This window comes from Mustela nivalis (genome assembly GCF_964662115.1).
Source record: "Mustela nivalis genome assembly, chromosome: 1".
NCBI classification, from domain to species: Eukaryota; Metazoa; Chordata; class Mammalia; order Carnivora; family Mustelidae; genus Mustela; species Mustela nivalis.
Genome location: NC_139020.1, coordinates 157,468,020 through 157,494,101, shown reverse-complemented (window position 1 = coordinate 157,494,101; position 26,082 = coordinate 157,468,020). Strand labels below are relative to the sequence as shown.

Sequence of the window (26,082 nt, the reverse complement as noted above, 5' to 3'; positions counted from 1 at the left end):
TTTGTTGCTGTGTACTTGTTCATAGTAGTCTCTTATAATCATTCATGTTTGTATGGTATCATTTATAATGTCTCCTCTTTCTTTTCTGATGTTATCAGATTCTGTTTTCTTTTTTCCTTAGTTAGCCCATCTAGAAATTTGTCAATTTTGTCTATCTTTTCAAAAATTTAGCGCTAGTTTTGTTGATCATTTCTATTGTCATCTTATTGTTATTGTTGTTTTGGTCTCTATTTTATTTATTTCTTCTCTGATCTTTGTTATTTCCTTTCTCCTGCTAACTTTGAGCTTCATCTATTTTTCTTTTTCTAGTCCCTTGTAGTGTAAAATTTGGTTGTTTATTGGATTATTTTCCCCCTTAATGTTGGCCTTTATCACCAAACTGCTTTTTCTGTGTCCCATAAGATTTAGTGTTTGTGTTTCCATTTTTGCTTGTTTCAAGACATTATTTTATAATAGCTTAAGATTTCCAAAAACCTTGTGAGGACAGTACAGAGCATTCCCATATACTCCACATTAGTCACTTTATTATTAACTTTCTATGTTAGAATGGTACATTTGTCATGATCAGTAATCCAATATTGCTAGATTATTTTTAATTAAAGTTGATCTACTTTATTCAGATTTTCTTAATTTTTGTCTAATGTCCCTTTTCTATCCTACTACCCCATTGGGATACCACATTATATTTAGTCATTAGGTCTCTTCTAAACAGTGATAGTTTCTCAGACTTGCTTTGATTTTGATGATGTTAACATTTTTTAGGAGTACTGCTCAGGTATTTTGTAGTCTGTATTCATGTCCAGCTGTAGTCCAGTTCATGAAAATGGTTATATTTTTTTCATTTTATTTAGGTCTTTTAAAATTACTTTCACAGTACTCATAGTTCCCAGTGTGAAACTCTGTTGCCTCCTTGGTTACTTTATTGCCATTTTATTCTTCTTGATGGTATTGTAAATGGAATTGTTTTCTTAATTTCTGTTTATTGTTAGTGTGTAGAAATGCAATGGGTTTTCCTGTGTTGCTTTTGTACCCTGTTGAATTTGCTTATTAGCTTCAATAATATGTCAGGTTTTTAAAAATTACAGTATGTCAAAGTGTGTGTGTGTGCGTGTGTGTGTGTGTGTGTGTGTGTGTGATATTGTTGTATGTGTATGTTCCAGTAAAACTTTATTGACAAAGTAGGCTGTCGCTAACTGATCTCTGCCTTAAACCAAAAGCCTGGGGATAATGTGCTGTGATCATGCAAGAAGGAACTCAGCATATAACCCAGCAGTGCTTCATAAATGTGAAAATAAGCCTTTTTTCCCCCTCCTTCACTCATTTTTCTTGATTCATAGCTTAAAGACAATTTTATAATTTTTCCTTTATTTAATAAAAATGTAAATATTTAAGATGTGTGTTAGTATGATTGATATACACTGTGAGATGATTATTATAGTCAAGCTAATTAACACACTCATTTCACATAGTTACTTTTACTTTTGACAGAGCATATGAGCCCTACCCTTTTAGCAAATTTTTACTGTACATTGCAATATTATTAACTATAGTCAACTCGATGTACATTAGATCTCTAGAACTTATTCATCTTATATAACTGAAAGCTTGCCCCCTTGACCATAAGGTAAACCACCATTGCAATTGAGAATTCCATCTGGTGACAGTGAATTTGCCTTAATATTATTTTTGAGAGGATTTCAGCATTTATATTGATCAGGAATACTGGCTTGAGATTGTATTTTCTTTCTTTTTTAAAATTTTCTATTTTTTAAATTTCTTTTCAGTGTACCAGAATTCATTCTTTATGCAAACACCCAGTGCTCCATGCAATACATGCCCTCCATAATACCCACCACCAGGCTCACCCAACCTCCCACCCCCTCCCCTCCAAAACCCTCAGATTGTTTTTCAGAGTCCATAGTCTCTCATGCTTCATCTGCCCCTCCAATTTCCCCCAACGACCTTCTCCTCTCCAACTCCCCATGTCCTCCGTGTTATTTCTTTTTTTAGTATATGTGCTGCCAAAGCGAGCACCTCTGTGTTATTTGTTATGCTCCACAAATAAGTGAAACCATATGATAATTGACTTGCTGTGCTTAACTTATTTCACTCAGCATAATCTCTTCCAGTCCCATCCACGTTGATAAAAGCTTGAGTATTCATCCTTTCTGATGGAGGCATAATACTCCATACTGTTTATGGACCACATCTTCCTTATCCATTCGTCCGTTGAAGGGCATCTTGGTTCTTTCCACAGTTTGGCGACTGTGGCCATTGCTGCTATAAACATTGGGATGCAGATGGCCCTTCTTTTCACTACATCTGTATCTTTGGGGTAAATACCCAGTGGTGCAATTGCAAGGTCAAAGGCAGCTCTATTTTTAATTTCTTAAGGAATCTCCACACTGTTTTCAACGTGGCTGCACCAACTTGCATTCCCACCAACAGTGAAAGAGGGTTCCCCTTTCTCTACATCCTCTCCAACACACGTTGTTCCCTGTCTTGCTAATTTTGGCCATTCTAACTGCTGTAAGGTAGTATCTCAATGTGATTTTGATTTGAATCTCCCTGATGGCTAGTGATGATGAACATTTTTTTCATGTGTCTGATAGCCATTTGTATGTCTTCATTGGAGAAGTGTCTGTTCATGTCTTCTCACCATTTGGGGGCATGATTATCTGTTTTGTGTATGTTGAGTTTGAGAAGTTCTTTATAGATCCTGGATATCAGCCTTTTGTCTGTACTGTCATTTCCGAATATCTTCTTCCATTCTGTGTGTTGCCTCTTGGTTTAGTTGACTGTTTCCTTTGCTGTGCAGAAGACTTGATCTTGATGACGTCCCAAATGTTCATTTTGTTTCCTTTGCCTTTGGAGACATATCTTGAAAGAAGTTGCTGTGGCTGATATCGAAAAGTTTACTGCCTATGTTCTCCTCTAGTATTCTGATGGATTCCTGCCTCACGTTGAGGTCTTTAACCATTTCAAGTTTATCTTTGTGTATGGTATAAGAGAATGGTCGAGTTTTATTCTTCTACATCTAGTTGTCCAATTTTCCCAGCACCATTTATTGAAGAGACTGTCTTTTTTTCCACCTTATATTTTTTCCTTCTTTGTCAAAGATTATTTGACCATAGAGTTGAGGGTCCATATCTGGGCTCTCTACTCTGTTCCGCTGGTCTATGTGTCTGTTTTTGTGCCTGTACCATGCTGTCTTGGTGATCACAGCTTAGTAGTAAAGCTTGAAATCAGGCAACGTGTTGCCCCCAGTTTTGTTTTGTTTTGTTCTGTTTTGTTTTGTTTTTTAACATTTCCTTAGCAATTCGGGATCTCTTCTGATTCCATACAAATTTTAGGATTGTTTGCTCTAGCTCTTTGAAAAATGTCGGTGGAATTTTGATCAGAATGGCACTGAAAGTATAGATTGCTCTAGGCAGTATAGGCATTTTAACAATGTTTATTCTTTTGATCCATGAGAATGGAATGGTCTTCCATCTTTTTATGTCTTTAGTTTCTTTCATGAGTGTTCCATAGTTCCTCAAGTACAGATCCTTTACCTCTTTTGTTAGGTTTATTCCCAGGTATCTTACGGTTCTTGGTGCTATAGTAAATGGAATTGATTCTCTAATTTCCCTTTCTGTATTTTCATTGTTAGTGTATAAGAGAGTAACTGATTTCTGTATATTGACTTTGTATCCTGCCACATTACTGAATTGCTGTATGAGTTCTAGTAGCTTGGGGGTGGAGTCTTTTGGGTTTTCCATATAAAGAATTATGTCATCTGCAAAGAGAGAGGGTTTGACTTCTTCATTACCAATTTGGATACTTTTTATTTCTCTTTGTTGTCTGACTGCTGTTGCTGGGACTTCTAATACTATGTTGAACAAGAATGGAGAGAGTGGGCATCCTTGTTATTTTCCTGATCTCAACAGGAAGGCTGCAAGCTTTTCCCCATTGAGGATGATATTTGCTGTGGGTCTTTCATAGATAGATTTGATGAAGTTGAGGAATGTTCCCTCTATCCCTATACTTTGAAGCATTTTAATCAGGAACGGATGCTAGATCTTGTCAAATGCTTTTTCTGCATCAATTGAGACGACCATGTGTTTCTTCTCTCTTCTCTTATTGGTTTGTTCTATCACATTAATTGGTTTGTGAATGTTGAACCATCCTTATAACCCAGGGATGAATCCTACCTGGTCATGGTGGATAATCTTTTTAATGTGCTGTTGGATCCTGTTTGCTAGGATCTTGTTGAGAATCTTAGCATCCATATTCATCAGGGATATTGGCCTGAAATTCTCCTTTTTGGTGGGGTCTTTGCCTAGTTTGGGGATCAGGGTAATGCTGGCTTCATAGAAAGAGTCTGGAAGTTTTCCTTCTGCTTCAATTTTTTGAAACAGCTTCAGGAGAATAGGTGTTATTTCTTCTTTGAAAGTTTGATAGAATTCCCCATGGAATCTGTCAGGTCCTGGGCTCTTGATTTTTGGGAGGTTTTTGATCACTGCTTCAATCTCGTTACTAGATATTGGTCTATTCAGGTTGTCAGTTTCTTCCTGGTTCAATTTTGGGAGTTTATAGTTTTCCAGGAATGCATCCATTTCATCTAGGTTGCTTAACTTATTGGCATATAACTGTTGATAATAACTTCTGATGATTGTTTCTATTTCCTTGGTGTTAGTTGTGACTCTCCCTTTTCATTAATAATTTTATTAATTTGGGCTTTCTCTCTTTTCTTTTGGATTAGTTTGGCCAATGGTTTATCGATCTTCTTGATTCTGTCAAAAAACCACCTTCTAGTTTCATTGATGCATTCTACTTATCTTTAGTTTCTATCTCACTGATCTCTGCTCTAATCTTGATTATTTCCCTTCTTGTGTGTGGAGTTGGCTTAATTTGTTGTTGATTCTCCAGTCCTTTAAGATGTAGAGACAGCTGGTTTATTGTGGATTTTTCAGTCTCTTTGAGGGAGGCTTGGATGGCCCCTTTTGCCGAATCCCATAGGTTTTGGACCGAAGTGTCTTTGTTCTCATTGCTTTCCATGAATTGTTTCAGTTCTTCTTTGATTTCCTGGTTGATTCAAGCATTCTTAAGCAAAGTGGTCTTCAGCTTCCAGGTGTTTGAGTTCCTTCGGAACTTTTCCTTGTGATTGAGCTCCAGTTTCAACGCATTGTGATCTGAGAATATGAAGGGAATAATCTCAATCTTTTGGTATCGGTTGAGCCCTGATATGTGACCCAGTATGTGGTCTATTCTGGAGAAAGTTCCATGTGCACTTGAGAAGAATGTGTATTCTGTTGTTTTAGGGTGGTATGTTCTGCATATATCTATGAGATCCATCTGGTCCAATGTGTCATTCAATGCTTTTTTTGCTTTATTGATTTTCTGTTTGGATGATCTATTACTGGGAGTGGCATGTTAACATCTTCTACTATTAATGTATTCATATCAATATGACTCTTTATCTTGATCAACAGTTTTTTTATGTAACTGGCTGCTCCCACGTTGGGAGCATAAATATTTACAATTGTTAGATCTTCTTTGTGTATAGTACCTTTAAGAATTATGTAGTGTCCTTCTGTGTCTCTGACTACAGTCTGTAGTTTAAAGTCTAATTTATCTGATATGAGACTTGCTACCACAGCCTTCTTTTGAGGACCATTGGCATGAAAGATACTTCTCCATCCCTTCACTTTCAGTCTGGATGTATCCTTAGGTTCAAAATGGGTCTCTTTTAGACAACATATGGATGGGTCCTGTTTTATTGAATCTGCAACCCTGTCCATTTTATGGGTGCATTTAGGCCATTCACATTGAGAGTGATTATTGAGAGATACATTTTTATTGACATCATGTTACCTGTGAAGTCTTTGTTTCTATAGATTGTCTCCATATATTTCTATTCGGTGATATTCTTGGGTTTTTTCCTCTTTTATAGACCCCCCCCCTTAATATTTCCTGTAGTGTCAGCTTGGTGGTCACATACTCTTATAAACCTTGCCAGTCTTAGAAGCTCTTTATCTCTTCCGTCCATTTTGAATGTCAGTCTTGCTGGCTAAAGTATTCTTGGCTGCATGTTTTTCTCATTTAGTGCCCTGAATACAACTCTCCAGCCCTTCTGGCTTGCCAGGTTTCTGTGGACAGGTCTGACTTTATTCTGATGGGCTTTCCTCCGTACGTTAGGAATTTCTTCACCCTAGCTGCTTTCAGGAGCTCCTGTCTACAATTATAATTCATCATTTTCACAATCAGGTGTCTCGAGGTCTTTTTAGATTCTTTGATCTTGGGGGCAGACCTTTCTGCTTCTAGTACATGATCATGGGTTCCATTCACCAGATTGGGAAAATTTTCATGGAGAATTTATTCAACTATATCTTCTAGTCTTCTTTCCTTATCTCCCCCACCGCCCTAGGGATTCCAGTAATTCTGACGTTGGAACGTTTCATGGTGTCATTTATTTCCCGAATTCTGTTTTCATGGCTTCTAAGTTGTTTGTTCCAGGCTTCCTGCTGATCCTTTTTCTCTGTTTCTCCTCCAGATCACTAATTCTATCTTCTGCCTCAGTTACCCTAGCTGCCGACTGCTTTCTTCTGCCCCATAGAGATCCAGAAGTGGATAATTCTAATCTCAGGCTGATTTCATGGGTGATCAGAGTTCTTTGGTAGGTAATCAGCTCACTTTAGGGGACAGATTGAAATGGCGCCTCCTCCTACTTCTCCTCCATCTTGTCTCCCTCTGAAGTTTTCTTTTCTTGAGGTGACTTTTTCTGGCTTTGGTATCAGGGTATTTCTATTTTCATAGAATTAATGGGAAGTGTTTCTTCTTCATTTTTTGCAGTGGGGGGGGGGGGATGATCTTGAGAAGGATTGGTTTCAACTCTTCTTTAAATATTTGGGAGAATTCACCAGTGAAGCCATTCAGCATTGAGCTTTTTTTTTGTTGTTGTTGGAAGGTTTTATAATTATTGATTCAATCTCTTTACTAGTTGTGGGTATATTCAGATTTTTTAATTTCCTCATGAGTTAGTTTATGTAGATTGTATGTTTTCTAGCAAATTGTTCCTTTCATCTAAGTAATCAAATTTGTTGGTGTATAAATTATCACAGTATTTTCTTATGATCCTTTTTATTTCTGTAAAATTGGTATAATCACTTTCATTTCTGATTCTAATAATTTGAGTTTTTTCTGTTTTTCTTTTTCTTGGTCAGTCAGGTTTGTCAATTTTGATTTTTTTCAAGGAACCAACTTTTGTTTCATTGATTTTCCTGATTCTTTTTTTATTCACTATTTTATTTATTTCTGCTCTAATCTTTATTATTTACCACCTTCTGCTGGCTTTTGGTTTAGCTTGCTCTTTTTTTTTTTTTAATTTCTTTTTAGCATAACACTATTCATTGTTTTTGCACCACACCCAGCACTCCATGCAATATGTACCCTCCATAATACCCACCACCTGGCTCCCCCAACTTCCCATCCCCCGCCCCTTGAAAACCCTCAGATTGTTTTTCAGAGTCCATAGTCTCTCATGATTCACCTCCCCTTCCAATTTCCCCCAACTCCCTTCTCCTCTCCATCTCCTCTTGTCCTCTATACTGTTTGTTATGCTCCACAAATAAATGAAACTATATGATAATTGACTCTCTCTGCTTGACTTATTTCACTCAACATAATCTCTTCCAGTCCCGTCCATGTTGCTACAAAAGTTGGGTATTCATCCTTTCTGATGGAGGCATAATATTCCATAGAGTATATGGACCACATCTTCCTTATCCATTTGTCTGTTGAAGGGCATCTTGGTTCTTTCCACAGTTTGGCAACTGTGGTCATTGCTGCTATAAACATTGGGGTACAGATGGCCCTTCTTTTCACGACATCTGTATCTTTGGGGTAAATACCCAGGAGTGCAATGGCAGGGTCATAGGGAAGCTCTATTTTTAATTTCTTGAGGAGTCTCCACACTGTTTTCTAAAGTGGCTGCACCAACTTGCATTCCTACCAACAGTGTAAGAGGGTTCCCCCTTTCTCCACATCCTCTCCAACACATGTTGTTTCCTGTCTTGCTAATTTTGACCATTCTAACTGGTGTAAGGTGGTATCTCAATGTGGTTTTAATTTGAATCTCCCTGATGGCTAGTGATGATGAACATTTTTTCATGTGTCTGATTAGCTTGCTCTTAAAAATTTTTTTTTTCTTAAGGTGTACAATTAGCATATTAACTTAAGTTCTTTTTTAAAAAAAATTATTTGTTTTTATTTCTTTTCTGTGTTCCAAAATTCATTGTTTATGCACCACACCAGTGCTCCATGCAATACGTGCCCTCCACAATACTTCATTTTAATGTATAGATTTACAATTATAAATTTCCCTCTCAGCACTATTTTTGTTGCCATCCATGTTTTGTTATGTTGTGTTTTTGTTTTTCTTTGACCAAAGTTATTTTCACTTCCTTTGTGATTTCTTTTTTCGCCTATTGGTTGTTTAGGAGTGTACCATTTAACTTCCATATTTTTGTGGATTTTCCAGTTTTTCTTCCACTATATTCATAGTTGCATTCTGTTGTGGTCAGAAGAAGATTTTTATGATTTCAATCTTTTAAAATTTATTAAGACTACTGGGTAGTCTAACAAATGATTTATTGTGCAGACTATTCCATGTGCACTTGAGAAGGATGTGAATTCTGCTATTCTTAAGTGTTCTGCTTATGTCTGTTCTGTGCATATACAGTTGGATTATAGTGTTGCTTAATTATTCCGTTTCCTTATATTCTCTCTGGTTGTTCTAATCATTATCGAAAGTTAAGTATTTTAGTCTCCAGCTATTATTATAGAAGTTTTGCTGTACATTTTTGGGAGCCTGTGTTTTTGATGTCTGTGTATATATATATATATATATATATATATATATATATAGTTACCATATCCTCTTGCTGGATTGAACATTTTATTAATAGTCTTTGCTTCTCATAACCTTATTTGATTTAAAGTCTATTTTTTGGTGACAATATAGCCACCCAGCTCTCTTTTTTGGTTACCCTTTGCATAGGCTACCTTTTCCATCGTTTTGCTTTCAGTTTTTTTGTGTGTGTACTTATATCTAAAATAAGTCTCTTGTAGCATTTGGGTAGATGATATTTTTTATCCAATCTACCAATCTATGTTTTTAATAGGAGAGTTTAAACCATAACCATTTATTGGTTATCAGATTACTATAAAGAAAAGGATTTAGTACTGCTATTTCTCTGTTTTCAGTATGTCTTTTTGTTCTGTTTTGGTTTTGTTTTTGTTTTAGAGATTTTATTTATTTGACAGACAGAGATCACAAGTAGGCAGAGAGGCAGGCAGAGAGAGAGAGAGGGAAACAGGCTCTCCACTGTGCAGAGAGCCCAATGCAGGGCCTGATCCTAGGAGCCTGGGATCATGACCCGAGCTGAAGGTAGAGGCTTCAACTCACTGAGCCACCCAGGCACCCGTGTTTTCAGTATGTCTTATATGCTTTTTGTTCCTCAGTTTCTTTATTATTGCCCTTTTGTGGAGGGATAGTGTACTACTTTGTTCCCCCCTTTTTAGTTATTTCTTAATTAACTTAGAGATTATAGTTAACATATTTAACTTGTAACAATGTAGTTTGAATAAAACCAGCTTTGTTTCATTAGTGTATATTCTAATCCTGTTCATTGCTGTTCCTCCCCTATTATTGTCACAGATTGCATCTTTATACATTGTATAGCCATTAATAGTGGTTTGAAATTACTGTTTTCTGCATTTGGCGGTTATATAGGGAAAAGAGAGAAGTTGCAAACTGTACCAAAAGTACAGTAACTCTGGTTTTCATATTTGCCTGTGTGTTCTTTATTTTTTTTCCTTTATCTTTGAGTTACACTTTAGTTCTTTAGTGTTCTTTTTCTTTCTTTCTTTCTTTTTCTTTAGGATTTTATGTATTTATTTGACAGAAAGAGAGAGAGAGAGGGAAGCAGAGGGAGAGGGAGAAGCAGACTCCTCACTGAACAGGGAGCCCAATGTGAGGTGAGACTCTATCCCAGGACCCCCAGATCATGACCTGAGCTGAAGGCAGATGCCTGACTGACTGAGCCACCCAGGCACCCCATTTCTATGTCTCCTATATAGCAAGTCTACTAGGAACTAACTACCTCAGCTTTTGTGTATCTGAAATGTCTTAATTTCTCCTTCATTCTTGAGAGATAGTTTTGACAGATACAGAATTCATAGTTAACATTCTTTTTCTTTCAAGACTTTAAATACGCTATCTCACTGCTTTCTGGCCTTCATGGCTTTTGAAGGGAAATCGGCTTTTAATTTTATGGAGGATCCTTTGTATGTGATGTGTTAGTTATCTCTTATTGCTTTCCAAATTCCTTCTTTGCCTTTGGGTTTCACATAGCTAGTTCAGTTTAATTAGTTGGTTGACTGTAATGTGTCTTGGTGTAAATCTTGTTTTGAGTTTATCCTCCTTGGAATTCATTGATCTTCTTGTATGTGCTTATGATGAAGTTCTAGAACATAGGTGAGGTTCGGTGGGCTGAGGTCTGGAGCCGATGACCAAGAAAGAATTCTTGAGACATCTTTGGTGCAAAATGTTGGTTTATTAAAGCACGGGGACAGGACCTGTGGGCAGGAAGATCTGCTGCCCAGGGTTGTGAGAGATGGCAGGTTTGTACCTTGCCGTTGGGGGAAGGTGAGGGGAAGGGAGGTTTCAAGGGAGCTTTCATATGCTAAAGAGGGCCTACAAGGTGCCAGGATACCAGAGGCCTGCAGCTAGATCAGTGTTGTCTTTTGGCAAGCCACTCACTTTTCTGCTATCAAGTGTCTTTGTTAGTGAGATTTGGGTTTAGAAGAAATTTAACTTTGTTTCTTATGGCAGTCGGGGTGCCTGAGGAATGCTACACATATTACTGAGGGGGAGTGGATGGAGAGGGGGTGCAAGGTGCCAGCTTTTGCTTTGTCCTCAGTCAGCCTCCTGCTCCCTCATCACTTATTCTTGTGTTTCCCCAGATCTGAGAACTTTGGGACATTATTTCTTCAAATTTTTTTCTGCCCCTTTCTCTCTTTCTTTAGAACTGCTAAAATGAGAATGTTGATAAGTTTGATGATGTCTGTCAGACTCTGTTCATTTTTATTCATTCTTTTTCCCCCCTCTCTTCTTAATACTGGATTATTTCAAGTTCACCAATCCTTTCTTCTGCTGCTTCTGCTCAAATCTGATACTGAACCTCTTTAGTGAGTTTTTTGTTATAGTTATTGTACTTGTCCGCTTGAGAATTTCTTTGGTTAATTTATAAAATTTCTATGTCTTTATTGATATTCTCATTTTTTCATGCATAATTTTCCTGATTTCCTTTAGCTTTGTCCAAGGTTTCCTTTAAATCATTGAACGTATTTAAGACAGTTGACTTAACATCGATGAATAATTCTAATATCTGGCCTGCCTAGAGAATAATTTCTTCCAAATTCTTTTATTTTTCCTGTAAATCAGCTATATTTGTCTGTTTCTGTGTGTGTTTTACATTTTTTGACCAAAACTGAACATTTTGAGTGTTATGTTGTAGTAATTCTGAAAATGTAATTGTTTCACTCCTCAGTGATCTTGCTTGTGGAGGGTTGGAGTCATCCATTTGTGACTTTTCCTTGAAGCTTATCTCTTTATAAATATTTAAAAAAATAGAAAAGCAAAAGAAAAACACAGGTATATGTATCAAAAAAGTTAAAGTTTAAAAGGTTATTATGGAGTTTGTTGTATTGAACCTCTCGTTGTGATGGTAAATAGGTTAAGAAATTTAAAAGCAATTAAAAAGAATGAGACTAGTGGGAATGAATTTTTTAAAAAGTTGTATCTATGAAGTATACAGGTTTTAGGGCAATACTGGGAGCTTAATATCTTCCTTTTCCCTAATATTGGGGTTTTACAGTTTTATGGGACCCTGTGATGGTTGTCCTGTAGTTTTTTCCTAGGCTGGCTTTCTGGGGGAGGGGTCTGCTGCATTGTTTTTCAGGCAGTCTTGCTTGGGTTAAGTCCTCCTGCCCCCTAATAAGGGGCTGGGCTCTGAGGAAACAGGTTTTTCAGGCTTTTGTTCTCTGGGGTGTCCTATCCACCCCCCTCCCCATGGGCTTTTGGTGGTTCTTCGGAGGTTTAGAAGAAACAAAATGCACCCAGACTTTCGTCTCAGAGAGAAGCCTCAGTCTGTTCCCCTCTGGGTGTTCCAGAGCACACAGACTCCCCTTCTGTCACCTCCCTCCCACCAGCAGAGCACGTCCCCAGTCACCATCTCAGGGGTCCCAGGAGCTCCCGCTTGTCTCTGTACCATGATGCTATTAAAACGTGAGCAATATTGGTTCAGAGAGCCCTCTTCCAGTGGCTGTCTTTGCCTGGCTGTTGTCTGGGCAGGTCCAGACTGCCCAAGAGACCCCAACCAGAGATAACCAGCACTGAGATTTGCATGCCTGCCTGAGCTGGGAGTGTTCAGACTCTGGTCCTAGAGAGCACTGGCTAGTCCCTGCAGGGACCTCTCTGAGGGAAGGGTGTGGAGCGTGACTCAGACTCCAGTTGAGCAGTGCATGTACAGAGTGTAAAGGGCTGTGGGTTTAGAGAGCACCAGCTGGCGTGCACCCATACTCTCTCACACATGGTGGCTCAGGGACCACGGCCTAGAGGCTTTGCTGCACTCCCTGGCATGGCACCAGCAGCTGCGTCCTGGGTCCTTTGGCTTAAGCCCGTGCCTGTAACCACCTGATTCCACCAATTTCCCCTTAAGATCTTTTGCTCTTTTTGAGTGCTTTTGATCAAACTCCAAGTTAATGCTGGTCCCCATCCACAGGGCACTCTCCCATTAGAGTATTACTTTCCAATATATTGCTTCTGGTGGCTCCCTCCCCCTTCTGCTTATCCTCAGATATCAGTCCAATCATTCAAACTCCACTGCTTTAACTCACTGCTGGCATCTTTTGCCCCTGTAGAGATCCAGAAGTGTATAATCCTACATCTCAGCTGATTTCATGGGTGTTCAGAGTGTTCTGGTACATAATCAGCTCACTTTAGAGGACCTGCTGGAACAGTGTCTCCTACTTCTCTATCATCTTGCCACAATTCATCCATTTGTGACTTTTCCTCTTTCCACTCTTTCTCCCTCTCTTTCTTTCTTTCTTTCTTTCTTTCTTTCTTTCTTTCTTTCTTTCTCTTTTTTCTTTCTTTTTTCCTTCCTTTTTCCCTCCCTCCCTCCTATTTCTTTCTTTCTGTCTTTCTTTCTTTCTTTCTTTCTTTCTTTCTTTCTTTCTTTCTCTTTCACAAAGTGTGTATGTATTCTTTATTGTATTTAGAAATTAAAGTTTCTGTTCTGTTATCTCTGGTCAGCCAGTGGCCAAAGATTTTCTTAAATGTCTGAGTCCCAAAAGAGAGGAAAGAGTACAGCCTCAGTCAGTAGGGTTAAAAGCTGTGGCTGCCAGCATTTTTGCTGGCCCCTCAGTGATCAAAAGAAGCATCAACACTCAGATCACACAATACACATATACAGAAGACAAGGTCCTTATTGTCTACCCTGGCTCAGAGAGCTGCACCAGGAACAAGGCCAGCTTCCCCCACTGCCTCCTGCCACAAAGGTGGGGACTAATACATCATGAAAGGTTGAAATTATTGATGTTTACAGCCTCTTCATTATGTTCTTTCCTGGATGTTGCAAGTGTTTGACTAGACTCCAGAGTTCCAGAACATTTGATGTGGGTGATTCTGCCAGTTCAGTAGTTGTTTCGGTAGAGGGATGGATCTTTGGAGCTTCAGCTCTACCATCTTCTGTCTATATGTAGGTTTTTATTTATCTTGAGTAAATACCTAAAAGTGAAATGGGAAGTACATGTTTAATTTTTAAGAAACTGCCAACTGGGGACCCCTGGGTGGCTCATTCAGTTAAGCCCACTGCCTTTGGTTCAGGTCCTGATCCCAGGGACCTGGGATCCAGTCCCGCATCAGCTCCTTGCTCAGAGGGGAGCCTTTTCTCTCTTTGGCTCTGCCTGACACTCCACCTGCTTGTGTTCAAGCGCGTTCTCTCTGTGTCTGACAAATAAATAAATAAGATCTTTTAAAAAAGGAGCTGTCAACTGCTGTCCAAAGTGGTTTCCAAAGTACTATTTTAAACAACCCCACCAGCAGTATATGAGTTCAGTTGCTCTACATATTCACTAGTAATTGGTATGGTCAGAATTGGTTTAATTCAATTTAATTTTTTTTTCACATTTTGTATTTAAATTCAGCTTAGTTAGCATACATTGACTGTATTACTAGTTTCAGGGGTAGAATTTAGTGTTTCTTCAGTTGTTGCATATAACACCCAGTGCCTAAGTGCCCTCCTTAGGGAGGTTACTCCATCCTTCCACCAACCTCCCCTCCAGCAACTCTCAGTTTGTTTTCTAGAGTGAGGAATCTCTATGGTTTCCCTACCACTCTGTTTTTAATCTTATTTTTTCTGTCCTTCCCATATGTTCTTCTGTTTTGTTTCTTAAATTTCATATATGACTTAAGAAGCAAAGTAGAGGATTGTAAGGGAAGGAAGGGGAGCAGTGTTGGGGAATGGAGTAACTGGATGATGGACATTAAGGAGGACATGCAATGTACTGAGCACTGGGTATTATATAAGATTGATGAATCACTAAATTCTACCTGTGAAACTAATACTACACTATATGTTAATTACTTGATTTTAAATTAAAGAATACACATATGAGTGAAATCATATGGTATTTGTCTTTCTCTGACTGACTCCTTACATTTAGCATAATACCCTCTAGTTCCATCTACGTTGCAAATGGCAAGATTTCATCCTTTTTAATGGCTGAGTAATATTCCTCTCTCTCTCTCTCTCTATCTCTCTCTCTGTGTGAGTGTGCATGTACATATACTATATCTTCATTATCCATTCATCTATCAATGGACATCCAGACTCTTTCCATATTTTGGCAATTTGGGGCAGTGCTGCTATAAACCTTAGGGTGCATATGCTTCATATCACTGTGTTTGTATCCTTTGGATAAATAACTTGTAATGCAATTGCTGGGTCACAGGGTAATTATATTTTTAACTTTCTGAGGAACCTCCATACTGTTTTCCAGAGGGCTGGACCAGTTTACATTTCCACCAAAAGTTTGCATTTTCCTTTCTCTGCATCTTCACCAACATCTGTTGTTTCCTGACTTTTAATTGTAGCCATTTTGACCTGTGTGAGGAGGTATCGCATTGTGGTTTGGGATTATATTTCCTTGATGCCGAATGGTTTTGCACATTTTTTCATGTGTCTGTTGGCCTTTTGTATGTCTTCTTTGAAGAAATGTCTATTTGTGTCTTCTGCCCATTGCTTTAGATTTTTGGGGTTTTTGGGGGGGTGCTGAGTTTGAAAAGTTCTTTATAGATTTTGGATACTAGCCCCTTTTTTTGAATAAAGATTTTTTCTTTTAACTCAGGAGAGAGAGAGAGCATGAGAGAGCACAAGAGGAGGGGCAGAAAGAGAGGGAGAAGCAGACTCCCTGCTGAACAGGGAGTCTCATGTGGGGCATGATCCCAGGACCCTGGGGTGATGACCTGAGCTGGAGGCAGATGCTTATCCAACCAACTAAGCCACCCAGGTGCCTTGGATACTAGCCCCTCCTCATTTACAAATATATTCTCCCATTTCGTAGGTTGCCATTTAGTTTTGTTAACTGTTTCCTTTGCTGTGCAAAAGCTTTTTATCCTGATTAAGTTCTAATAGTTCATTTTTGTTTCTGTTTCCCTCGTATTTGGAGACATGTCTAGTAAGAAGTTGCTGTGGCTGAGGTCAAAGAAGTTGCTGCCTCTGCTCTTCTCTAGAATTTTTTTTAAAAGATTTTATCTATCTATCTATGGGGGTGTGCAGAGAGAGAGGGAGAGAGAGAGAGGTTTTACCCTAAAGATACAAACATAGTGATCCAAAGGGGCACGTGCACCCGAATGTTTATAGCAGCAATGTCCACAATAGCCAAACTATGGAAAGAACCTAGATGTCCATCAACAGATGAATGGATCAAGAAGATGTGGTATATATACACAATGGAATACTATGCAGCCATCAAAAGAAATGAAATCTTGCCATTTGCGACAACATGGATGGAACTAGAGCGTATCATGCTTAGCGAAATAAGTCAAGCAGAGAAAGACAACTCTCATATGATCTCCCTGATATGAGGAAGTGGTGATGCAACATGGGGGCTTAAGTGGGTAGAAGAAGAATCAATGAAACAAGATGGAATTGGGAGGGAGACAAACCATAAGTGACTCTTAATCTCACAAAACAAACTGAGGGTTGCTGGGGGGAGGGGCTTGGGAGAAGAGGGTGGGATTATGGACATTGGGGAGGGTATGTGCTTTGGTGAGTGCTGTGAAGTGTGTAAACCTGGTGATTCACAGACCTGTACCCCTGGGGATAAAAATATATGTTTATAAAAAAAATTAATAAAATAAATAAATAAAATAAACAAAATCTTTAAAAAGAAAAGATTTTATCTATCTATCTATGGGGGGGGCAGAGAGAGAGGGAGAGAGAGAGAGGTGTAGCAAGAGAAAGTGTGAGGGGGGGAGGGAGAAGCAGGCTTCCTGTGAGCAGGGAGCCCAAAGCAGGGCTCAATCCCAGGACCCTGGGATAATGACCTGAGCCAAAGGAAGATGTCAACAACTTGAGCCACCCACTTGCCCCTACTCTAGTATTTTCATGGGTTCTTATCTCACCTTTAAATCTTTCACACATTTTGAATTTATTTTTGTTGATGGTGTAAGAAAGTGCTCTAGTTTTATTCTTTTGCATGTGGCTGTCCAATTTTCCCAGCACCATTTGTTGAAGAGACTGTCTTTTTTCCATTGGATACTCTCTCCTGATTTGCCAAAGTTTAGTTGACCATCGAGTTGAGGGTTCATTTCTGAGTTCTCTATTCTGTTCCATTATCTATGTGTCTGTTTTTGTGTCAATACCATACTGTCTTGATGATTACACCTTTGTATTATAGGCTGAAATTTGGCATTGTGGCTTTGGTTTTCTTTGGTTTTTCTTTTTCAACATTCCTTTGACTATTTGGGGTTCCATACAAATTTTAGGATTATTTGGTCCAGGTCTGTGAAAAATGTTGATGGTATTTTGATAGGGATTGCATTGAATGTGAGATTGCTCTGGGTAGCATAGACATTTTAATAATATTTATTCTTCCAATCCATGAGCATGGAACATTTTTCCTTTTCTTTGTGTCTTCCTCAATTTCTTTTGTAAGTATTCTACAGTTTTCATAGTAGAGATCCTTTACCTCTTTGGTTAGGTTTATTCCTAGATGTCTTATTATTTTGGGTGCTATTGTAAATGGGATCAATTCCTTATTTTCTTTCTCTTGTCTTAATGTAAAGAAATACAACTGATTTCTGTGCATTGATTTTGTATCCTGCCACACTGCTGAATTGCTGTATAAGTGCTAGCAATTTTGGGGTGGAATCTTTTGGGTTTTCCACACAATGTATCATGCCATCTGCAAAGAGAAAGAGTTTGACTTCTTTGCCAATTTGAATGCCTTTATTTCTTTTTGTTGTCTGATTGCTGAGGCTAGGACTTCTAGTATAGTATGTTGAACAAAAGTGGTGAAAATGGACATCCCTGTTGTATTACTGACTTTAAGGGAAAAGCTCTCAGGTTTTCCCTGTTGAAGATAATATTGGCTGTGGGCTTTTATGATATTGAGGTATGTTCCTTCTATCCCTACACTGTGGAGAGCTTTAATCAAGAAAAGATGTTGCATTATATGTCAAATGCTTCTTCTGCATCGATGGAGAGGATTGTATGGTTCTTGTCCCTTTTATTAATGCGATGTATCACACTGATTAATTTGTGAATGTTGACCCATCTTGGAGTCCAGGAATAAATCCCACTTTGTCATGGTGAATAATCCTTTTAATGCACTGTTAGATCCTATTAGCTAGTTTGTTGGCGAGAATGTTGACAACCACGTTCATCAGGGATATTAGTCTCTAATTCTCCTTTCTGATGGGGTCTTTGTCTGGTTTGGGGATCAATGTAGTTTTGGCCTCATAGAATGAGTTTGGAAGTTTTCTTTCAATTTCTATCTTTTGAAACAGTTTCTGGAGAGTAGGTAATAACTCTTCTTTAAACGTTTGGTGAAATTCCCCTGGAAGGGGCGCCTGGGTGGCTCAGTAAGTTAAGCCTCTGCCTTCTCTGCTCGGCAGGGATCCTGCTTCCTGCTCTCTCTGCCTGCCTCTCTCTCTACTTGTGATATCTTTCTCTGTCAAATAAATAAATAAAATCTTAAAAAAAAAAAAAAAAAAAGAATTCCCCTGGGTGGGAAACCATCTGGCCCTGGACTCTTGTTTCTTGGGAAATTTTTGATTACTGATTCAATTTCTATGCCAGTTATAGGTCTGTTCAGGTTTTCTATTTTTTCCTGTTTCAGTTTTGATAATTTATGTGTTTCTTGGAACTTATCTGTTTCTCCCAGATTCCCTGATTTGTTGGCATTAATTGCTCATAGTATTTTCTTGTTATTGTATTTTCTTTGCTGTTGGTTGCGATCTCTCCTCTTTCATTCATCATTTTATTTATTTGGATCATTTCTCTTCTTTTTGATGAGCCTGGCTACAGGTTTATCAATCTTTTTAATTCTTTCAAAGAACCAGCTTTTAGTTTCATTGATCTGTTCTACTGTTCTTTTGATTTCTGTGTCTTGTGTCTTTGATTTCTGCTCTAATCTTTATTATACCTCTTCTACTGGTGGATTTAGGCTTTATTTGCTGTTCTTTCTCCAACTCTTTTAGGTTTAAGATTAGGTTATGTATTTGAGACTTTTCTTGCTTCTTTTTTTTTTAAGATTTTATTTATTTATTTGACAGAGAGAAATCACAAGTAGTCGGAGAGGCAGGCAGAGAGAGAGAGAGGGAAGCAGGCTCCCTGCTGAGCAGAGAGCCCGACGCGGGACTCGATCCCAGGACCCTGAGATCATGACCTGACCAAAGGCAGCGGCTTAACCCACTGAGCCACCCAGGCGCCCCTTTTCTTGCTTCTTGAGGAATGACTGTACTGGTATTTACTTCCCTTTTAGGACCACCTTTGCTGCATCTCAAGTGTTCCTTGTTTTCATTTTCATTTGTTTCTATGAATTTTAAAAGAAATTCTTTAATTTTCTGGTTGACCCATTCATTCTTCAGTAGGATCTTCTTTAACCTCCATATATTTGTGGTTTCCTTCCAAATTTTTTCTTGTGGTTGACTTCACATGATAGCATTGTGGTTTGAAAATATGCATTGTATGCTCTTATTTATTATTATTATTACCAGTTGAGGCCTGATTTGTGACCTAGTATGTGATCTCTTCTGGAGAACATTCAATGTGCATTGGAGAAGAGTGAATATTCCATTGTTTTAGAATGAAATGCTCTGAATGTAACTGTTAAGTCCATCTGGTACATTATGTCAATCAAAGTCCTTGTTTCCTTGTAATTTTGCTTAGATGACCTGTCCATAGCTGTGAGTGGGGTGTTAAAATCCCCTACTATTCGTGTATCATTATCATCACTGAGTTTTTTAAATTTTGTTATTGGATTTATATATTTTGCTCTTCCCACATTAGGGGCATAAATAGTTACAATTGTTAGCTTTTCTTGTTGGATAGACCCTTAAATTATGATACAGTGTCCTTCTTCATCTTTTATTACAGTCTTTGGTTTAAAATCGACCAAGTTGTTTGTTTGATATAACAAACAGTTATAGTTCATCTGATGTAAGGATTGCTACTCCATCTTTCTTTTAATTTCTATTAGCATGTTCAATGGCTCTGCCTCCTCACTTTCAATCTGGTGGTTTCTTGAGTATAAAAATGAGTTTCTTGGAAGCAGTGTATCAGTGGGTTTGTGTTTTTGTTTGTTTGTTTGTTTGTTTTGTCCATTGTGATACCCTATGCCTTTTCATTGGAGTATTGGGTCCATTTACATTCAGAGTAATTATTGAAAGATATGAATTTAGTGCCATTGTATTACCTGTAAAACTGATGTTCCATAGATTGTCTCTGTTTCTTTCTGATCTTTGTTACTTTTGGCCTCTGCCTTCATTCAAAGGATCCCTTTAATACTTCTTGCAGAGCTGGTTTTGTATTCACAGATTCCTTTAGGTTTGTTGTCTTGGAAACTAGTTATCTCTCTTTCTAGTCTGAATGACAGCTGTGTTGGATAAAGTATTCCTGGCTGCATATTTTTCCCATTTAGCACATTGAATATATCATGCCAGTCCTTTCTAGTCTGCCAGGTCTCTGTGGACAGGTCTCCTACCAGCCTTTGTGTCTACCTTTGTAGGTTAAGGACCTCTTTTCCCCTGAGCTGCTTTCAGGATTTTCTCCTTATCTCTGAAATTTGAAAGCTTCAATATTATATGTTGGTGTGTTGACCCATTTTTATTGATTTTGAGGGGAGTTCTCTGTGCCTCCTGGACTTGAATGCCTGTTTCCTTCCCCAGGTTAAAGAAGTTCTCAGGTACAATTTGCTCAAATAAACCTTCTGCCCCTTTCCGCCACTCCTCCTCTTCTGGGACCCCTATTATTTGGATATTATTTTGCTTTATGGGGATCACTGTGTTAAGTCTCCCTTCATAATCTAAGAGTTTTCGTTCTCTCTTTTTTTAAGCTTCCTTATTTTTCATTATTTTAACCTTCTAAATCACTGATTCTGTCTTTTGTTTCATTCATCCTCATTTTTGTAGACTCCATTTGGGACGCATCTCAGTAATAGCATTTTTAATTTTGGCCTGACTAGATTTTAATTCTTTTGTCTCTGCAGTAAAACGATTCTCTAGTTTTTTCAATCCCAGCTAGTATCTTTATAATTGTCATTTTAAATTATAATTCAGACATCTTCCTTATAGTCATATTGATTAAATCCGTGGCAATAAGTATTACCTCCTTTGGGGTGAATTTCTCTCTGTTGTCATCTAGCCTTGAAATGAAAGGAAGAAAGAAAGGGAAACAATGACAAAATAAAAATAAGAAACAAAATAAAAACAAAAACAGAACTAAACAAAAACAGACAAAAACCAAAACAACAAACTAGATCCTGAGTGTGTTTTGGTGTGCTTGTTAAAAGAAATTAGATCCCAAAATAAGAAAGAAGCTCAAAGTTCACATCCCTTACTCTTCAGTGAGCCCTCACAGAAAAGCAGTCAGTCACTCTTTTGTCTCCGATTTCAGTCCACACTCTGTGTCCACGAGGCCTATGACTGAGCATTTTTATCTCAGGCATGCGACTGAATTTCAAAGCTCCAAGTTTTACAGACTCCTGCAGCATAGACCTGAACTGTTCCTCCCAGGAGATAGAGGGGTGTCTACCACACTTCTGCCTTTGATGGACCCCTGCCAGGAATATGGTCACATGATCACATATTAATTCATAGTTTTTGGCAAAGTCACTATTTTCATCTGGCTTCCCCACTTTTGTGCCTGGGAACTCTGCTGCACACAGGTGCCCCTGTTCTTCTTATGACTCTGGGGATCCTTAGACCATCCTATCCCACCTGGAATTTTGAGATGCTTCACCACCTGAGCTCCTTTAAGCCAGGGATATATCCCATTGTAGCAGAGTTCTAGCTCTGATTTTGCTCTCTGCTACTTATAACACTTTGCAGTAGCCTCCTTAAGCAGGCTCCCTCCCCTGCACTCTATCCCCACATCAACTCTCTGTACCTCTACCTTCCAAAAAGTGGCTACTTTTCTCAGATCTCCAGTTGCTTTCACAGATGTTCAGAATGATTTGATAACTACCTAGCCATAGTAAAAGGGCAAGACAAACTTAGGGTCCCCCTACTCCTCTGCCGTCTTAACTCCTTCCCCTGAGGTCAGAATTTAATTTTAAATATTCTGGTATGTATTTAGACATAGTTCATTGTCCTTTTAATTTTCATTTCCCTAACACCTAGTGATGTTGAACGCATTTTCATATGGGTTTTGCCATCTTTATTTTCTCTTTGGAGAAACATCTGTTCAGCCTTTTGCCTGTTTTCCCTTGGATTCTTTTTAAATTTGTTTTAAAGATTTTATTTATTTGACAGAGAGAGAGATCACAAGTGAACAGAGAGGCAGACAGAGAGAGATGGAAGCAGGCTCCCTGCTGAGCAGAGAGCCTGATGCAGGGCATGATTCCAGGACCCTGAGACCATGACCTGAGCTAAAGGCAGAGGCTTAATCCACTGAGCCACCCAGACACACCTGTTTTTTTTTCCCTTTGTTTATCCTTTAACAATGTCTTTCAAAGAGTTATTAATCTCATATTGATTATTATTATCAACATGTGGATTATATCATTTACTCATTAGAAACTGGTGGAAGACCAAGATGATCTAACAATTGTAAATATCTATGGCCCCAATATGGGAGCAGCCAATTACATAAGAAAGCTATTAATGAAGATAAAGAGTCATATTGATTTGAATACATTAATACAAGGAGATGTTAACATGCCTCTTTCAGTAATAGACAGATCATCAAAGCAGAAAATCAATAAAGAAATAAGAGCATTGAATGACACATATGGACCAGATGGACCTCATAGATATCTACAGAACATTCCACCCTAAAACAATGGAGTACTCATTCTTCTCAAGTGCACATGGAACCTTCTCCAGAATAGAACACATACTGGGTCACAAATCAGGACTCAACTGATACCAAAAGACTGAGATTATTCCCTGCATATTCTCGGATTACAATGCTTTGAAACTGGAGCTCAATCACAAGGAAAAGTTCTGAAGGAACTCAAACTCCTGGAAACTAAAGACCACCTTGATTAAGAATGCTTGGATCAACCAGGAGATCAAAAAAGAATCTAAACAATTCATGGAAACCAATGAGAATGAAGACATTTCAGCCCAAAACCTATGGGATACAGCAAAGGTGGTCCTAAGGGGGGAAATACATAGCCATCCAAGCCTCCCTCAAAAAAATTGAAAAATCCAGAACACACCAGCTGTCTCTACGCCTTAAAGGACTGGAGAATCAATAACAAATTAAGCCAACTCCACACACAAGAAGGGAAATAATCAAGATTAGAGCAGAGATCAATGAGATAGAAACTAAAGATACATTAGAACATATCAATGAAACTAGAAGCTGGTTTTTTGAAAGAATCAATAAGATTGAGAAGCCATTGGCCACACTTATCCAAAAGAAAAGAGAAACAGCTCAAATTAATGACATTATGAATGAAAAGGGAGAGATCACAATTAACACCAAGGAAATAGAAATGATCATCAGAAGTTATTATCAACAGTTATATGCAATAAGTTAAGCAAACTAGATGAAATGGATTCATTCCTGGAAAACTATAAACTCCCAAAATTGAACCAGGAAGAAATTGACAACCTGAATAGACCAATATCTAGTAATGAGATTGAAGCAGTGATCAAAAACCTCCCAAAAAACAAGAGCCCAGGACCTGATGGATTCCATGGGGGAATTCTACCAAACTTTCAAAGAAGAAATAACACCTATTCTCCTGAAGCTGTTTCAAAAAAAAACTGAAGCAGAAGGCAAACTTCCAGATTCTTTCTATGATGCCAGCATTACCCTGATTCCCAAACCAGGCAAAGACCCTACCAAAAGGGAGAATTTCAGACCAATATCCCTGATGAATATGGATGCTAAGATTCTCAACAAGATCCTAGCCAACAGGATCCAACAGCACATTAAAAAGATTATCCACCATGACCAGGTGGGATTCATCCCTGGGTTGCAAGCATGGTTCAACATTTGCAAATCAATCAATGTGATAGAACAAACCAATAAGAGAAGAGAGAAGAAACACATGGTCCTCTCAATTGATGCAGAAAAAACATTTGACAAGATCCAGCATCCATTCCTGATTAAAATGCTTCAAAGTATAGGGATAGAGGGAACATTCCTCAACTTCATCAAATCTGTCTATGAAAAACCCACAGCAAATATCATCCTCAATGGGAAAAAGCTCACAGCCTTTCCATTGAGATCAGGAACACGACAAGGATGCCCACTCTCACCACTCTTGTTCAACATAGTATTAGAAGTCCCAGCAACAGCAATTAGACAACAAAGAGAAATAAAAGGTATTCAAATTGGCAATGAAAAAGTCAAACCCTCTCTCTTCGCAGATGACATGATACTTTATATGGAAAACCCAAAAGACTCCACCCCCAAACTACTAGAACTCATACAGCAATTCAGTAATGTGGCAGGATACAAAGTCAATATACAGAAATCAGTTTCTTTCTGATACAATAACAATGAAAATAAAGAAAGGGGAATTAGAGAATTGATTCCATTTACTATAGCACCAAGAACCAAAAGATACCTGGGAATCAACCTAACAAACAGGTGAAGGATCTGTACTCAAGGAACTACAGAGCACTCTTGAAAGAAATTGAAGAAGACACAAAAAGATGGAAGACCATTCCATGCTCTTGGATTGGAAGAATAAACATTGTTAAAATGTCTATACTGCCTAGAGCAATCTATATTTTTAATGCCATTCTGATCAAAATTCCACTGGTATTTTTCTTTCTTTTCTTTTCTTTTCTTTTTTTTTTTTTTTTAAGATCTTAGTTATTTATTTGACAGACAGAAATCACAAGCAGGCAAAGAAAAAGGCAGAGAGAGGAGGAAGCAGGGCTTCCTGCTGAGCAGAGAGCCCTATGCAGGACTCAATGCCTGGATCCTAGGATCATGACCTGAGCTAAAGAAAGAGGATTTAACCCACTGAGCCACCCAGATGCCCCACCACCGGTATTTTTCAAAGAGCTGGAGCAAATAATTCTAAAAGTTGTATGGAATCAGAAGAGACCCCAAATTGCTAAGGAAATGTTGAAAAAACAAAACACAACTGGGGGCATCATGTTACCTGATCTCAAGCTTTACTGCAAAGCTGTGATCACCAAGACAGCATGGTACTGGCATAAAAACAGACACATAGACCAGTGGAAGAGTAGAGAGCCCAGATATGAACCCTCAACTCTATGGTCAAATCATCTTTGACAAAACAGGAAAAAATACACAGTGGGAAAAAGACAGTCTCTTCAAGAAATGGTGCTAGGAAAATTGGACAGCTATATGTAGAAAAATGAAACTCAACCATTCTCTTACACTGAACACAAAGATAAACTTGAAATAGATAAAAGACCTCAACATGAGACAGGAATCCATCAGAATCATAGAAGAGAACATAGGCAGTAACCTCTTCGATATCAGCCACAGCAACTTCTTTCAAGATATGTCTCCAAAGGCAAAGGAAACAAAAGCGAAAATGAACATTTGGGACTTCATCAAGATCAAAAGCTTCTGCACAGTAAAGGAAACAGTCAAAAAAAACAAAGAGGCAACCCACGGAATGGGAGAAGATATTTGCAAATGACAGTGCAGACAAAAGGCTGATATCCAGGATCCATAAAGAACTCCTCAAACTCAACACACACAAAAAAGATAATCATGTCAAAAAATGGGCAGAAGACATGAACAGACAGTTCTCCAATGAAGACATAGAAATGGCTAACAGACAATGAAAAAATGTTCATCATCACTAGCCCTCAGGGAGATTCAAATTAAAATCACATTGAGATACCACCTTCACCAGTTAGAATGGCCAAAATTAGCAAGACAGGAAACAACATGTGTTGGAGAGGATGTGGAGAAAGGGGTACCCTCCTACACTGTTGGTGGGAATGCAAGTTGGTGCAGCCACTTTGAAAACAGTGTGGAGATTCCTTAAGAAATTAAAAATAGAACTTCCCTATGACCCTGCCATTGCACTACTGGGTATTTACCCCAAAGATACAGATGTAGTGAAAAGAAGGGCCATCTGAATCCCAATGTTTATAGCAGCAATGGCCACAGTCCACCCAACTGTGGAAAGAACCATGATGCCCTTCAACAGACGAATGGATAAGGAAGATATGGTCCATATACACTATGGAGTATTATACCTCCATTCATCAGAAAGGATGAATACCCAACTTTTTTTATCAACATGGATGGGACTGGAAGAGATTCTGCTGCGTGAAATAAGTCAAGCAGAGAGAGT

The 26,082-nt window shown here is 38.4% G+C and overlaps 1 protein-coding gene across 5 annotated transcripts in view; it reads left to right on the top strand.

Moving 5' to 3' along the window:
• Nucleotides 1–26,082, top strand: part of ALDH1L1 (aldehyde dehydrogenase 1 family member L1) — a 136,411-nt gene that overhangs the window by 53,957 nt on the left and 56,372 nt on the right. The gene's annotated exons all lie outside the window — the stretch shown is intronic.